This window comes from Anas acuta, chromosome 5, assembly GCF_963932015.1.
Source record: "Anas acuta chromosome 5, bAnaAcu1.1, whole genome shotgun sequence".
NCBI classification, from domain to species: Eukaryota; Metazoa; Chordata; class Aves; order Anseriformes; family Anatidae; genus Anas; species Anas acuta.
In genome coordinates, this window is record NC_088983.1 from 57,046,552 (window position 1) to 57,064,085 (window position 17,534).

A 17,534-nucleotide genomic window follows, 5' to 3' on the forward strand; every position below is an offset into this window, starting at 1 on the left:
GGGTTGTGGTCAGTCCACAGCACTTTGTTTCCATTGCTCCTTCTTGGTCACTCTTGTCCACCCTTCCAACCTGGGGTCCATCCCATGGGATGCTGTCCTTGATGAACTGATCCTGCGTGGGCTTCCCACAGGCAGCAGCTTTTCAGGAACTTCTCCAGATATGGGTCTGTACCATGGGGTCGATTCCTCAGGAGCAAACTGCTCCAACCTGGGTCCCCCACGGGGCAGCAGCTCCTGTCAGGTCACCTGCGCCTGCGTGGTCTCCTCTCCACAGGCTACAGGTCCAGCCCAGAATCTGCTCTGGCAGGGGTTCTCCATAGGCTGCAGCCTCCATAAGTGCAGGTCCACCTGCACCATCGTGGTCTGTTCCATGGACTGCAGTGTGGAACCCTGCTCCACCGTGGTGCTCCATGGGCTGCAGGGGGACATCCTGCTTCACCATGGTCCTCACCACAGGCTGCAGGGGACTTCTGCTCCAGAGCCTGGAGCACCTCTCCCCCTCCTTCTGCACTGACGTTGGTGCCTGCAAGGCTGTTTCTCACTCCTCTCACTCTCTCAGCTGCTGTACGGCATTATTTTTTTTTTCTTTCCCTTTCTTAAATATGCTCTCTCAGAGGCTCAAACAACATTGCTTATAGGCTCGGCTGTGGTCAGCAGCAGGGCCCTTACCTAACATGGGACATCTTCCAGATTCTTCTCACAGAAGCCATCTCCAGGTCCCCGGCTAGCAAAACTTTGCCACACAAACCCACTACAGGGCAAAAGAAGAATTTTAGTGCTTGACTCCACGTAGAAGCAGAAACTTTCAAGTTTTGAACTTCTGGGATTCCAGCACAGGAGCTAAATGACTGATCCTGCAAAGATTGAGAACCCTCCAGTTTTTCAAGGAGACTTCCAGGTATTTGCAGCACCTTGCAGGATATTACTACATTACAGGCATTTTAATTAGCTGCTCTCTTTTATATAGCCGTACTACCACATAGTATTCACCTGTCTGCAGGGGTCACATTCTGGAATTTAAGGTTGTATACGCAAAGTACACCAAGCAATTATTATTAATAACTATAGATTTTTTTTCTGTTCATTCTTCAAACACTTGTAAACAAATGAAAGAACCATCATTCTTCCAGCAAAGACATTCCTGCCACAACTATTTGATTTCATTAACGACAGCCCTCCCAGCAACAGCACTGAAAGCTGTACCCTCTTACTGTCACATGGGCTTGTATCAAAGCTGGACTGCTAGCACAGGTAACGTCTGATTTTCACCTAAACATGAATTTAGGTGATGCCTCTTCTTTTTTTCTAGGTCGTAACTCAGAGAACTGAGAATAGATGAAAGGCAAACAAGATAAAAGAGACTGCTTGTTTCTTTGTTGACAGAAAAATCGGCAAGCTGCGAGGCTGTTTAAGGATCAGGGAAAAATTGGCAACAGTCCATTGCCAAAGGAAGGGGAGGGAAAGAAAAAAGAGGGGGGGGCTGGAGAGAGGAAGGCAGGGTGCAAGGGAGAAGGTGTTTTCTAGACTGGCTGATTTAGAGCTGAGAGGGAAACAGAACAAGCAACTGTGAAATACAAACACTACTGACTTTGTTCTGGACTTGCAAGAGATAAAAACAGAAGTACAATCATTTGAGGGCAGACAAGGGAGATGCAAGTATGCAGAGATTTATGTATTTGGACCAACTTTTTTCTTGGATAACATTTTAGAGCACTGAAGATGAAAAGTATTCCCTTCCTTAGAAGTCCAAGAGTCTCAACACCTTATAATGCAGCAAAAGAAATAACAGCAGAAAGGTAATAAAGTTGGATTCTTTTATGGGCACCACCACTGAAGCAGATTTAAAAAAAAAAAAAAAGTCTTTTTCCACCACCACCACCCTTCTCCAAGCACAGATATCCCTCCCCATTTTGGCAGTGACCTTTAGGTGGAAAAGAAAAGCTGTCAAATACATGCATGTATTTGACCAAATCCCACTCTCCAGTTAAGGTATCCACTTCCAGGATTCAGTGAGCTTTCCAACATTTATCCTTTTGCAAGTTTCCCCACAAATCTCCATTTCTCTTCATTACACTCTTTCCAACATGTTATCTTTCTTCACCCTGCTCCCACCACCACCTCTGCTTTAAGTCTCTTTGCAGTTCTGACACTTCTTGAGCTTGCTCAGTCACGTTCTTTGCTCTCAATTTGCATTCCTAGGCACAGCTCCTGTGCATTCACCTTCTCCTCCCAGCTTCCTCCTGCTATCACAAATTGCACCCACCTTTCCTTGAATCCGTTTCTCATCATTCCTTCAAAGAATGATGAAAGACAGCAACCACCTTGGCTAAGGACAGCCTAAGGCTTTCCTCTCACAGGACGAAGGGCCACAGTAATCATTTTTATAGCTTGTTGGAGATTGTAGTCTCCAAATTTGCTACTGAAGTAAGACCTGTCTTTCCTAACCCACAGCATGTACATTTGAAACTAAGAATAAAGAATATGCAAAATCATGGTTGTGCTTGTTTAAGTAACATCTACAATGTTTTTGTTGTTGTTTTTTGGTTTGTTTTTTCATTTCAGACATACTGCAAATAATTTTTAGAATTACCAAAAGATTAAGGTGAAGGCTTTGAATCACTTGGGATGTGGGTTATGTCCCATGCAAGCAGAAGTTAATAGGCTATACAGTTTAAGATGCCGGTAGAGCTAAATCAAGGAATTTCATAATCTAAGATTTATATCACAGTGCTAGAAAAGCAGCAGGTCTAGGACAAGAATTTATGTCGGCAGAGGCCAGGATTAAGTTTGAGATAGGTAGTTTGTCAGTTTGTCTTAGAAAAAAAGCAGAGGCTTCTTTAGAAGATTTAAGGTATATACAAGATTGTAAACTCTTAAAGTAATAATATAGTACAGATAGGAGAGTGCCATAAGGATCAAATATTTTGGTGGGCGACTTAACAAGTGCAGTACATCTCATTAGCCACCCAAAAGATCAGTCTGGGTTCAAGAGAAATTCAAATATGTTCATGCATACAAGAATGAAAGTAAAACATTCTTACTACCTCCATTTAATAGTGTTTGTTCTGCAAAGGCCTAACTCCCCATGGAAACACTTTAAAAATGGGAAACATACAGAAATTATAACAGCACTGTTCACTTACAATCCATAACTCAATGGGACTGGAGTTGTAATTAAATCCCAGCTCTTGAACTCTGCATTCCTTATGTGTAAGCCAATGACTAGAGAAACACTAAGATATGAAAATCTTCTCAACTTTTCAGGTAGCGTTTACATCAAGATAAACATAAGAATAAATAATACTACAGACAAAAATAATGAGACAAGATTCTCCTGTCTAGATGAGGGGAGGGGACTGGAAATAATGTAGCTAGAATTGGCAAAATGGCAAAAGGTAACACTACAGAGAAAATTATCTGGTGATTTTTAGTTTTCCGTTTTTTATTTTTTTTATTTTTTTTTTATTTTAATTGAACTCAATGAAATAAAAACAGATTATTTTTTTTTTTTAACAGTCAGATTTTCCTTGCTTCTAAAAGGACTTATGGATTCTTCCCACTGCCTTTTCTATATATTTTTTTTCATATTTTATAACTCTATTCCACATAACGATAAGGAAATTTAATTATCTTAATTGTGTTAAAAACTAAGCCACAAACTTGACCTTGTGTTTAAGTCAACCCTAACAGAAAGAAAGTATTTAGAAATAACTCATAGTTAAAAATAAATTATTCAATTATGGTAAAATGCAGAAGAGATGCCATTAGTCCTCCAATTGTTTGTGTTCCACACATCATTTTGAAATGTTTTACTGAGGAATGTTGCTGTACGGAACTTATAAAGGTATAACTTCATTGATTTGACAAATTCGAAACTAAGCATCAAAGTAAGGATTTGCACCATTTAAAGTCAAGGCTATAAAAACTAGATATTTAAAATGTTAATCCTTTAAAGACTCTATAATAGGCAAAACATATGGATTATTTTAAAGAAAAGAATAAATAATATAGCTTCCCCAATACCACAGAAGGATATTTTTTCCATATGAATACCCAATCCAAAAGTAAAGCTCTTCCAACTTGTCAGATATCGACAGCCAGGTACTAGCTGCTTTATTTCAGCTGGATGATAGCGTGAACTACATATTTCGTTTCTTATATTCAGGCAGCCTTTCTACGTGAATCCATTTTGTTTACCTACATTGCACAGGTTTCAGTTACACAGGCTGCTTATAATCATCATACCTGGTTTCAGCACAGAAGCAGGCTGTTTTTTGATGAAATGTTTTTGACCCAGAAATCTGCTGTCTTCATGGTGGTTTGTCCCCCACATCGCTGTTACTCCACCTACATCACATTTAAACAACTGATGAATCATTAGATACAATCACCCTATGGTTGGCGGCATCTTCCAGGCACACTGCACAGCTGCAAGTGACTACTCAGACCCCAAATGAAGGAAAGAGAGTTCACCCATTTCCTACCAATGCCCGTGGGCTAGGTTACAAGCTGCAAAGCCCAGCACAAAAATCATCCAGGCACAAACTCTTCATGCAAGTAGGAATCTATAGCTGCTCTAGCAGTAGACATAAGACATCCCAGACAGTGTTTTTAGGAGGAAACAGCAAAATGGCTTCACCTCCTTCTAGTCATCTCCTGAGGAGGTTGGTAGAAAAACCAGCAGCGATGAGGAGCATGTTCCCCCTTGCATACACCTATCACAAAGCAGGCAGCTCGCTCAAGGGGAGCAGTGAGGGAAGGAAATGCAGAGGAAGTCCCATGTTGTATATTTTATGAGCTATTTTACTATGTTCCAGAAAGAAAAGATGGAGGAAAAGATGAAGAAAAAAAAAAAAAAACAGGCTGGCAGCTCTGCCTTTCTATAAATTAATATATGAAGTTGCAGAAACACTGCTGCTTCTGTCAAGAGGGTAAGCCAGGTGATCTTGCCTTTCGCTGCCTGTGACAGAGCCTGGGCAGTTCACAGCCTTCCTCCATTAGCATCTGGTTATAGGACAACCTGTGCAAGGGAAGGCAGCCTGATTAACATGCCGTATTGATATTCATTTACTGCAGTGGGTATTGGACGCCATTCCTAGTCAAGGAAAGTTAAAGCACAGAAAGTGACTTATTTCTCCTCTTCCCGCACCCCCAGTCAGCCATAGCCTTCTCTAAATAACAGAACACTCCTCTGACTTGCTATTTAAAGAGAAGAGGCTATGGTCTGTGGCTATTCAACAACAATAGCCACCCCAAGAACTTTAGCACAATGCTCTGCTTTTGAGCTTTGCTAGAAATAAACATTTGAGCACGAGTTTAGGCATTCATACAATGGTACGTGGATGTCTGTGGTGAAACACTGATATTACTGCTAGAGCTGATTAAAAATGAAAAGAGCTAGGTATAAGAAGGTCAATCACTAAGAAAGTTCTCCAGGGCTGACTCATTTACATGGAGGGTTTTTTTGTAACCCTGTAGTCAGAGCAGAAAATAGTGAAGTGGTTATGACTGTACACCATGCATGCTTACAGCTGCCTTAAAAATTAGTTCTTTCTTTATAAATGGGTAGATTATAAAACAGTTTGGATACTAAGGGTGAGGAGTAAGTTTGTGAAGATCAGGTTTAAGCCAGATTGGCATCTGCCTCCCTTCACAGACAGATTTCTGGATGTTTTAACCATTGGTGTCCAACTCTGTATTACCTTCTATTTCTTCTCTTTTGACAGAGATGAATGAACTGGACATCATCCGCTCTTAAACACTGTCTTGCTAGAAAGCCCATCAACCACTGAAGCTGGTACTGTTTAGTCCTATCTGTAAGCACAGGGACTTGTTTCTGCATAGGACTGAATTTCATTCTGGTTGACTACATGAAGTAACAGTTTATTACTTGACTAACATGTTAGCTAAGGTAGAACATATCTTGAACATCTCAGAGTATTCCTTCAAGGAACGAATTGTTCATATTCCACAGTTAGTCTCGATTTTCAAAGCCCCAGATTTGAAGGTACTCCCACTCAAGTGAGTTCTCAGAGCCAGAACCCCAATGTTAGCCACCTGCAATTATCCTCTAATCTGCAAGCAGAAGGCTAAACAATAGCATGGTCACACACTGCCACAAAGTAGCACAGAAAATACATCAAGTCAGAAGAGACATCCAAAGCCCTCTGACCCCCTCTTTTTTGCAGTGCCAGACACCTCTCTTACTACTCTGTCTCTGAAGGAAATATTGCTGAAGAAGTCACTTCACACCTGCAGAAATGTCTTTGTTGAATAATGGGGTGGGTAAAAGCATAAAATATTTTCATTGCTCAGGTTTCCTTACAGAAGCAGTATCTAGCTGCAGGGCACTTCCACCTACAGATCAACATAAAAAAGATCCCGCTGTATATATGCTGTCCTCCCCCACTGGGCAGAAGTAATGGGAGAAGGGAAATCTTTAGTTACAACTCTGCCTAACTGGAAGACAGACATTCCCGTAAAATTGTGTGTGGGAGCATTTCACAGTGAAACCAAAACACTGTTAAAAGTAAATTCAGCGAACTACTTCTCATGCAGTGCTGCTATATGAAAAGATGAGGATATTTTATTATATATACACAAAGTGCCAGACAGCAGCACCACTGCAGTGCCAGATTGCCACCAGAGAACTACACTCTAAGTCCACAGGATCTCCTTTCTGAGGCTGTGGACCAAGTCATAGCTTCACATGACAGTCCCAAATGATCCATTCCTTACTGACATGAGGAGTTGGAGGCAGAACGTACCTCACCAGTTTAGATTCTATGCAATTGTTTTATTCTAATTAAATTCCTGTTTGGAAATAATGCAACCAATACAATTTGATGTGGCACCCCTGACTTATGATACCAGATTTATGCTGTTAGAACAAAAATAGATGTTCCATACAACATAACCATATACCTGATGAACATCTGTGCCAAAACTGCTCTATGTTAAAAACTCTCTGTGCCGTATTACTTCATGCAGCATCAGTTCAAGGAGATACTGACTCAAAAACAGGTTTGTACCACAACTACGATGAACTGTATTTTTAATGGAGCTGAATTGTTAGGGTGCTCAGGCAACTGCGTGTCACCAAGAACAACATGGTATTGTTTTGTTTTGCAAGTTTTACCCTCAAGATGACAAAATAACGATGGCTTACTCTCTGCCTTAAACTCAGCTCAATTTGACAAAATTGAAATACTTGATGTTTAATACAATTGATTTTCCACCCACCAGGCACAACAGTTAAACACCAAAATCAATGCCGATCTCTCAAGTCTTATTTTAAAAAAAAAAATAAAAAAAATTTTAAATTGACTGTTGCGTAACAAATATTTAAAAGTACCAAAGTGAAGGAAAAAAGGTAGCAAAGAAACTAATCCGGTCAAGATGATCAGCCCCTCCCTGATCTGCATTTGAGCAAAGTACTGATGATAACACAACACTGTTTGGCAGTGAAGTCATGTTGGCTTTTTAGGCCATATCCTAGAGATGGACTATGCTCCTACTTCTTACCAAAAGCAAAACAAAAATTTGCATCAATGCAATTTTGTGCATGTCAGTGGACTAGAGTTAAAGCTTCATACCTGGCCTGAGCAAGTCCAACTACTGCTTATGTACAATTTGTGGAACTGTAGATACCCCAGAAGACATACACCTTCTATTACTCCTCAGTGGGACTTCATGACTCAAATATTTACAACTACTCCCACTCATATTTTCTATGTGTTCTTGAAGACTTATAGATTAATACTTGTGGTAAAAATAGTTTAAGATTATTATTTTTAAACTGTAGTACAATTACCAAAGTGCATTCTTAAGGCAATCTAAGGGATTGATTGCTCTCTGCATTATGTATGCGCACAGCTTTTGTTTGAGAGATGCCTACCTGCTGGGAGCCAGTTTCACAAGTTATATTTAAAGATGTAATTACAGAAGTAAAAATATTAAAGTAGCTACAGATGAGTATAGCTATTAACACTACAGTGATCCTTTAAAATACTAGTTCATACAAAGTGAAAAGCTTTGTGTAAGAAAACATCATACATTCTCTACATGAGTGCACGCCACTGTTTCATCTAGCCAAACCAAAAGAAGGTTCAGCTTCTACTATTTCACAATTTTACAGTGTTATTTCTATATAGAGCTGTTCACTGACTCCACAAGGATAGCTAATGCTTACATTACACACTGGACACATTGGCCAAGAAGTACTCCTGGATCCAGCGTAACTACTGAATAAAATCCTGATTATATTCTTTTATACCAAATGTTTGAGACTTCTTTATTAATTCATGACTGGGCACAGTTAACTGACCTACTGATTGTTCTTTGTTGACCTGTGTATTAACCAACCATAAATAGTTTTTGTCGAACAGAAAAAAAAAAAAAAAAATCTCCCTCTTTAATCTTCATCTGGAATGCAGAAAGCTTTCTTTGTCCTTCAGGAAGATTTCCCTCTCAAACAGGAAGTGCAGTTCTGATAAGATCACATTTAATCAGTTAGTATACTGCCATTATTTGTCCAAGAATCAGAAGCCAGTTTATAGAAGTATTAACATGTTCAGGTGAATGTTGCTCAGCAGTGCACTGAAAAAAAAGCAGTACTGCTTTGCCACCTTTTTTTTTTTTTTTTTTCGCTCAGGCACTGCCAACAGCTGTTGGGTTTTGGTTTCTTAAACAGGAGAATTACAACTACATTAGGACAGAAATCATTGCATTACTCAAACACTCAAACTATTCTGTGCAGAGGAAGCACAGATGTCTAACAAAAAGTCCCCTTAGGTTTTACCAAAAATATTCTCACCATTCCATTTTCAAAAGTTGAAATAAAATTTAAGATTGACAAAAACCTGAACATGCAGGATGAACAGCAAGGGAAGAGAGCATCTTTGCTCAGAAGGGGAAGGAATACCTGAGCTGACATGGGTAAATGCTCCCTCCTCCTCCCTCCCTCCCCCCGCTAAAACTGTTGGTATTTTTCTTTGGCTAAGAGTAATTTGGTCATAATAATCCATCAACTGCCTTCTTGCAGAAAGAGAATTAAGTTGCATTTAGTTGCATTTTATAAATCTCTCTAGCTGGCCACCCGGTTCCTGGTGTGTTGAAGATTCCATTAAAGTCACCAAAATCAATAGCTACCTGCCTGACTGCAGCAACATTAAGTTTAACACAACAAATTCCAGTATGCATACACAGTAGTATTATGCAGCACACATAGTTTGTCCCTCTCTCTTCACCATTGATGCTCATTTAGATTTTTGCTCGATACTTCATTGGATTCAGTCATATATTGTCCCAAGAAAATACTAGAAACAAGACAGAGAAAAAACTAAACAAGGTAACATGCTCCAGGAGTCCCTTACGTTCAAAGTCGGAGGAGCACCTGCTTCAGAATTTTCAATCAAAACAACATCAATCTACAAATCAAAAAGAATGTCATTGCCACAAACAGAACAGCAGAGAAACTAACAGTATCTACAGACATCTCCATCAGCTCTGTGGACAGGGAAGAGTGATCCTTTGACAATCAGAGTGGGTTGCAGAACATGCAGCGTATAACAAACGTATGTATACACGTAACACATTACTCACACTTTACCATTACAAGTTCTACAAAGTAGGTATGGATTCATCTCCTGTTTTCTAATGGTAATTTAGCTTACCAGATAAAGTTAATTTTGTTTGACTTACTCTATGTCAAAATTATTGAAAACATTTTTTACAGGGCCCAATTCTTCTGTTTTCTCACCCATACATCAATAAATTGTTTCTTCAGGTTAAATTAAACTACCGATGGACTGTGCAACTGAACTTCCACACTATTCTGTTTTCCATAAAATTGGGCTGAATTAAAATTCTGGAAGCCACCACACTGTTGGTGTTTTATTTTGCAGTGTATAACATTGTGCCAGTTACACTACTGATTAGGCTGTGGGCACAGTCATTTTTTAACTGGCTACAAAGATACTATAGGCACTCTACCTTCACTTCCACACTAAAACAAACATACAAAGCTAAGATTTATAGAAACATAGAATGATTCAGGTTGGAAGGGACTTCACCTAGTTTCAAGCTAGTGCCATAGGCAGGGACACTTCTCATCAGACCAACAGCCCCATCCAACATAGCCTTGAACACTTCCATGGATGGGGCATCCACAGCTTCTCTGGGCAGCCTATTCCAGGGCCTCACCGTACTCATAGGAAAGAATTAAAATAATAATAAAAAAATTAGATATAAAAGTTGAAAGCCATTTCAGTTTAAAGCCATGTTCACATCCAGTCGAAATAGGACATTATCTTTATGCTGCTACTTAGCCAGGAGTTAGATTTTGTGTGTGTGTGTGCATGATATACACATATGTAGTCATTAAATTATATTTCAATTCCAAAGTTTATACATAATACTGTATTCTGCGACCCACAATGAACTCAATGTGACACTGAAGTAGTACCAATTCATGTTGGATCAGATTATAAATGAAAAATGCTGCTCAGAATAACTATTTTGTGTTATGGAAAACAAAAAACTTGCAATGTTGCAGAGATAGCGCCATTCTATACCTTAGTAAATGGATTTAGTTGACACCATAATGAAACCTGTGCAATAGTCTCCGGAATGGAGCACTTCCACCCTAAAGGTCTTACCGCTGAGAGCAATAGGACTGTCCGTTCTGAAGTTAGATCTCTCCACTGTGCTAGTGAAAGCTACAAACAAAGGCAACCTTTGAGCCTGGGAGCAGCACTCCCATTAGTCCACACAGAGAACTAGGTCAAAGAAGCCCCAAGGCCTCTCTGAACTACATAAGCAAGCAGAGGCCCATAAAGGGGTACTTCTGCAGCTGTGTATCCCTTATGCAAAGTAATAGCCAATTAATAGTCTCTTTTCAAGACACACCCATGCACTGGATGACAGGAGAAAGAACAATGTCCAAGTTACTCCTTAGTTCAAGAAACATCCTGTTGGCTCACTAAGCTAGATTAGGGAGGGGGGAAGTCTATACAAAAGAAATCCCAATGGATGCGAGAGCTCCAGGCTACCCTTCACTGCCAACTGCAGCAATAGCCAAACGTTTTACCCACTGGGGACTGGAAGGAGACCAAACTCATCTCTCAGAATTGTCAGAGCCCAATTGCCAGAGCCCAATTGCTGTTTGGTTGCAATGTACTACATTGAATTTTGAACAGCAGCCTGTAGTTAGAAGATTATCTAACCCACTGTCAAAGTTATGGGCCAGCTAGTAATCCCCAGATATCTTTTCTTACAATAGGTTATATTAATAGGTTATAACGAATTGGGAGTTTTTATCAGATAGTTGCTCAGAAGAGAGAGAGAAGATAAAGTTTATTTTGGATGCAATATAGAAATCACTTGCTTAAATGCTGCTAATGGTAGGTAGCACAGCTGCTTTCTCTATGAGGTCTGTAGCAGTCTACCTCTTTGAACAACCTTGATAGCTCACCCTAGAGACATCCTACGTAAGTTAGTTTTTAACTGTGAATCTTCTACTCAGCAAGTATGGCAAAACAAGAGAATCTAGACAAAAAATCAGCAATCTAGAATTCATCTGGTAATGCTAAGTTCACCTTTAAATAGGCATACAGCTCTGGAGGTTGCTCACCTAAAGCTGGCATCTTTTCATCATGCTAGTTTCCTAGTATCACTCCTGTTTATCTGCAGGCAATATAGAACCAATTGAACATTACAGTAGCACTTTTGGGTTTTACAATCATTTCCATAGCACACTATTGCAAATTTACCAATTATCTGTATTAGCACAAAACGTGCTGCTTTAAAAAAGTACTTGTCACTTTGCACCAGTATTATATTCTGTGTTAAAAATTAGCATTACACCTTTATAACAGTTTTAAAGAACCTAGAGCAAAATGCACTCTCTCCCCAAAATAATGAAGAATTTGTTTAGTAATCATGCCATACGGTCTCATCAGCTACATAATTTAAAAACAAAAAACAACAACAACAAAAAAAAAACTGCAGCTCAAAACATCATACTACGCCATGTCTAGCAATTATTTACCAAGCCCAAACAGGTACAGGACTTCCCTGTGCCTCCTCACGTTATTAGCTAGTATGCAACATCTGCCTCAGTTTGAGGATGAGGCATATAAAGAACTCAGGCTGCTGGAACAACCACAAGTCAAGAACCCTGGACGTTTCTGAGAATCCTGCATACAGTTGAACTGAACATCAGCACCATTTTGAATGTGTGGAAAATAAACAGCCAACCTGTTCTCTTCCGCCTCCCTTCCCTCCAGTCTAACGTATCGTCTTTTCCACCATATTTATCTTTCTGGAAAGGTTGTCCCCCATCACCTCAGCTAAATCCAAACCTCTGTCACACTATCCCTACTTGCAAGTCATATTTTTTTTTCCCCTGGATTTTGGTGGAAATTGCACCTGAATTTGGTTTTTATTTTTTAAAGTGAATCTCTTCAATGATCTCTTCATATTCTTCTATTCTTCACATGTACAGCGGACTCTAGTCTTGGATAATCCCTGGGTTCTACTTAACAGGGCATTTTAAGGGGTTAATTAATAGGAAAACTTCCTTATGCAACAGCTCTGTAAAGCTACTGAGAATGCCAGTTAAATAGGGCTAGTCTGACCACACAGACTGGTGGGCAGTGGAGATTATTTCCTTATACAAGAGCTGGGGTGTGGGAAGAGAATAGTAGAAATTGCATGCAGTTTTGATAGGCAATTTTGAAAGGTAGGTGGTATTGGTAGGCTACCCACAGAGAAGAAAGTGAGATATTCTAAACGGAGATTATTATATATGTGAGATGAGTAAGAATAAAACAAAATGAATGTTTTCTAAGTCTACAGGAATTATGTAGTCAGAAAACTCCCTATCCACTAAAGAGAGCAGGACTCTCCCACTAGTACTGCCAATCCTATGTGGACTCAGGAATGAGCAAGTTAACGCAAGACTCTTACAGTGTTTTATTTTCAGGCATAATTTGAGTGGAAACTCCAAACAAACAGGAACATTGCATATCACAATAACTTCCTACATACCTGCAGAGCGCAACAATGAGGACAAGGACTTAGCTAGCATACTGCATATAGCAGCAAAGAGAAGAGCTTCATTATACGAAGGTATGTTAACCATTGCATGTTTTACAATGAACCATAGGAACTAGAGTGATAATCTTTAGGATCCAAGATATAAACCACAATAAGCAAAGGTAGCAACAGATTACTTACTTGCATTTTAGCTTCTTCAGTTCCCCCTTTAAAAAAGAAACAAACAAACAAAAACAAACAAACAAAACAACAAACAAAAAACTTCCTACCTGTGGGTACGTATCACAGAACAGTTCTCTGGCCATATCATCAAATCCAGGTTTTTCAGGAAATAAAGCAATACTGCTCCAATTCCTCATTTATAAAACATCAAGGAAAAGAAAGGAAAAAAATCACATCTGTTAAGACTGAACACAGCACTAAAAAGAAAGGGGAAAAAAGTACTGCCTGTGCTCACATGTTCTGTAACCCGACCCAGGAGGTAAATTGGTCACAGGTGATCTTATCTGAGACCCTAATCAAAGGGACATGCTGAGCTTTACAGATGCCTCTTATTTTATGCTTTTGGGCTGATCTAAGTTTCTGTTCCTCCTTTTCTATTTTTGTTGTTGAAAATACTTTTTGTTCTTTTTGTTATCTTGTAAAAGATTCAAAATATAAAATCAAGTTTAATACTTTTTTTTAATTACAGTACAGTCAAGGATTAGAAAAACAAGTGTTGTTTTTATGTCGTGTCCCCCCCTTTCTTTTTAACATTATAACCTTTAACCGTGACTATTGGCAATGTTCTCTCATTCCATCCAGTAAACACACTCAGGCCCCACACACATTCAAACTCCCTTGATTCAACTTACAAATAGATGAAGAGCTTGACAGATTCAATAGATTTTGTTCCTGGTCATAATCCTTCTGAAGTAATGCCTAAATTTTTTTGCAGCTAGTATCTCAATAGTCTGTCTGTTTAGACTTTCCGTACTCTTACCACAGATTAAACAATCAGTATCTAGGAGCTCAAAACTCCAGCTCTGCACTTGCAAAACTGATGCCAGGGAGCGGTAATTATACTTCAATGACTTTATTGACTCCAAATGATTAAGCCAAGTATGACTGACAAAGCTTTACTGACCATTTCTATTTATAACACAGCACCATTCCATACACATTCAGAGTTAGTTACATGCGGTTCTTGCATGAAGCCTTACTCCTTCTTAAGACTTGGGGGCTTTTACAATAAAGGGGAGTTATCCTTTCATAAGTGTTCATAAAGCCTTTTAGAAATTTTTCATAGCTTCTTGGATTTTTTAATTTTTTTTTCCCCTCCAGGGGGTGGGAGGAAGCAGGGGAGAGAACTTTGTTGTTGAAAAGCTGCAATTTGTTTTTAATTTTCTTGTTTTGGATTAACATATACTGCCATCATGTGGGCAGAAATAATAAGAAATTATTCAGTGAAAGCCTCACCTTTATTTTAAAAGCATTCTTGTTGCTGCCTATACCAGCACTAGCTCATGATCAGTGAAACGGGAGGAAAAACAGAAACATGATTTTTTTGTTTGTCTGTTTATATTTCTGATGTCACTTGAAGGAAGAGGTGCCAATACTTGAGTACTCAGTGGAGGTACCATAAAGCTATGCTGCAGCTGGCCAGTGTATTAACTAGTACAAGTGGCAAATACCCCAGCATCAGTACATGGCTGTTCCTACTCTCTCTCAACTGCATGTCTAGTCACACTGAACAGATCAGAGTGACTAGAAAACAAACAAACAAACAAACAAACAAACAAAAAACAGAACAAGCAAAAGATAGGCTAAGATGTAGCAGCATAAATGCATAGTTCGTATGCAAGGGTCAATATTGCCAGCATTATTTCAACCCACGCACAAGACACGTGAAATCTGTCAGCCAAATGACCAGTTACTTTCTACCTGCCACACTCACTATCTGTAGATTCACCCTCTTCCCTGGGCATTGCAAGAATCATTTACCTCTTTTAGATTAGAACTTCACCTTCAGTGCTGCTTCAATATATTCATAGAATAAAGGACAAAAAGAAAAAGAATGACCACCCACAAGCACAAACACTCTGATTTTTACAAATGTCTTGAAAGCAAATCACTACAAAGTTTAAATACATCATAAATTTATAATTATTTTAAAGAACCTTATTATTGGCAAATAGGTAAGTTTCAAATGTTGTGTATTTGAATGGACTAATGCTATTTAAAATGTATTTTAAAACCTGTATAATTTTCAAAAATAACATAAGTATCGGTATTGCCAAATACCCCAGGCCCCACACTAAAATAAGAATATTCTTAAATTCAATGAATTATTCTTGACATATTAGCAGGTTTCAAGTTTAAACACAATACAAAAATGGGGGGGAGGGTGTTAAAAACTATATATTAAATATAGCTCATAAAAAATAGTACTTAAATCTTCACTGAAGCACTAAAATGTCAAAGTTAAGGCTGATTTTGCTAGCTTCATGGCATAGCCATTATAAGCTGCTTTTCAAGCTCCATCACATGGAACCAATTAGTGGGATCTGCCCTCACAATGAGTAGCACTGTATTCCAGAAGGGTCTCACTGAGTAACTTGCTACTCACACTGAGCTGAGTACATCAGGATCTAACAATTACATAGTAAAATATAAATAATACATTGATTCCCCCATTTTAGCAGCTTATCAAGAAAAACGTCTCAATATCCATGAAATAAGATTGCTACACAAGAATCTTACCTATTGCACAAAACAACTTTTAACTCAAGTAAACTTCACCCAAACCGCATCGGGTCTGAGCCTGTATGATACGATCACTGTATAAACAAACGTGTATTGTCTAACATAATGATTTACACAAAAATATGTATGTACTGCCAATAAAATGAGCCACATAGGTGTTATTTGAGAAATCAGCTGTCACCAGCATGACTAAAAGAATATTTCTACCCACATTTAGGTGCAATGGTTACTATAGTCTGTTTTTTATTGTTGTTGCTGTTGTTTTAAGTTATTAAAAACTATTTTAAAACATTTTGTAAGAAAATATGGATTCTAGAATCTTGATCAGTATAACAGTTTCAACGTTAGAGTTTCTGATTATTTTGTATATGGAACAAATTTTTCATTCATTGTGTGTGCCATTTCCCTCTTGTATTAAAATCTGTTCTGTTCCTTTTTACTACAGTTTTAATACAGTTTAATTTTTTAATACAGTTTAGGTACTTCCAAACTTGTCATGTCATAGCTTGACATTTTATGAGCTACAGCAAGAAGTGACAAATAACTGAATTTATTGTTATATTAACAATTCTACCTGAAATAATTATTTCCATTTAATAGTATTTATTTAGAGTAAGATCAGGTTACTTTCCCTTTTCATTAAAAGTAAGGGAACTGTTCTCTCATTAGCATTTAGTCACAAGCTTGACAAACTAGAGTAATGAAAAAGCAATTTTAAATAGATGAACATTAAAACAGAAGGACAGGATTGTTGCAAAAGTGTAACAGAATAAAGAAAAAAAGGGAGAGGTGCAAGCAGCATGAGGAAATGGACTTTAAAACAAAGTTCCGTCAAATAAACTGATAAATCATCCATCTCCAATACAACGCATTGTTTCATAACATTTCCCTCACTGAGGCCAACACTCAAGCTTGATAGAAAATTCAGAACTCTTCCCAACTCACGGATCAAGCCTATGTATAATACAAGAAAAAGAAATGGAAATGAAGAGAACAGCATCCATTTCAGCTGTTCACTTCATGATCATTCAGTCTCAATACATTTCATCAGCCCCCTCATATTCTCCAGCAGAAAAGATCTTGATGAGAAGCAGTTTGAACATTGGTGTTGGAGGGAGTCTGAGACATGCTGGTAGTTTACCATTAAGTTCACCAGCTTCAGTTGTAGCTCATCACCTTTCTCACCATCTATACTGTAAGCAGAAGTAATTCTTAAGAAACAGTGTATGTAGTTCAAGGAAAACATACTAACCCAAAAGTATCACATCCCTCTCCTCATGTAATTTCTGTACAGAAATTCAAATGCAGAAACTACAGAAAGTTAAGAAAATCTTCTTACTCGCATTGGAAGGAGCTCAAACTACAGATAAAAGCATACTGCATTCTCAGACCAACAGACTTTTACCAGTTTAAGAAGGATTTACGTGGTGACAGGACAGAGAAGGTGTTTCTAAAATACTTCAAATTCTTAACTGTCAGAATTTCTGCATTTACAGTTGAAAGACTACAGAAATTATTTTGTACTTTCAGTGAGATTCATTCTTTTCAGTTACTTGCAAGAGAAACATACAACAGGATAACTTTTTACTTATGTAGCAGTTCCATCACAAAAGCTGCTATAATATCTGATCTCTGCTACACAATTTTATAACATTTATGTCACTAAGACCTGGACAAAAGCTGCAGTGAATTACAAGCTCTCCAGTGAGCTATGGACCAGAACAAAAAGC

At 38.4% G+C, this 17,534-nt stretch overlaps 1 long non-coding RNA gene across 3 annotated transcripts in view; it reads right to left on the reverse strand.

Moving 5' to 3' along the window:
• LOC137857881 (uncharacterized) overlaps nucleotides 1-17,534 on the reverse strand; it is a 182,097-nt gene that overhangs the window by 24,287 nt on the left and 140,276 nt on the right. Inside the window, exon 1 of one of the 3 annotated variants that reach the window (XR_011097339.1) lies at nucleotides 13,329-15,164. The exons of the other annotated variants lie outside the window; for them this stretch is intronic. This is a non-coding gene — a long non-coding RNA (uncharacterized lncRNA). Of the gene's footprint in view, nucleotides 1-13,328; nucleotides 15,165-17,534 lie in introns of those variants that run through there. 3 annotated transcript variants of the gene reach the window in all.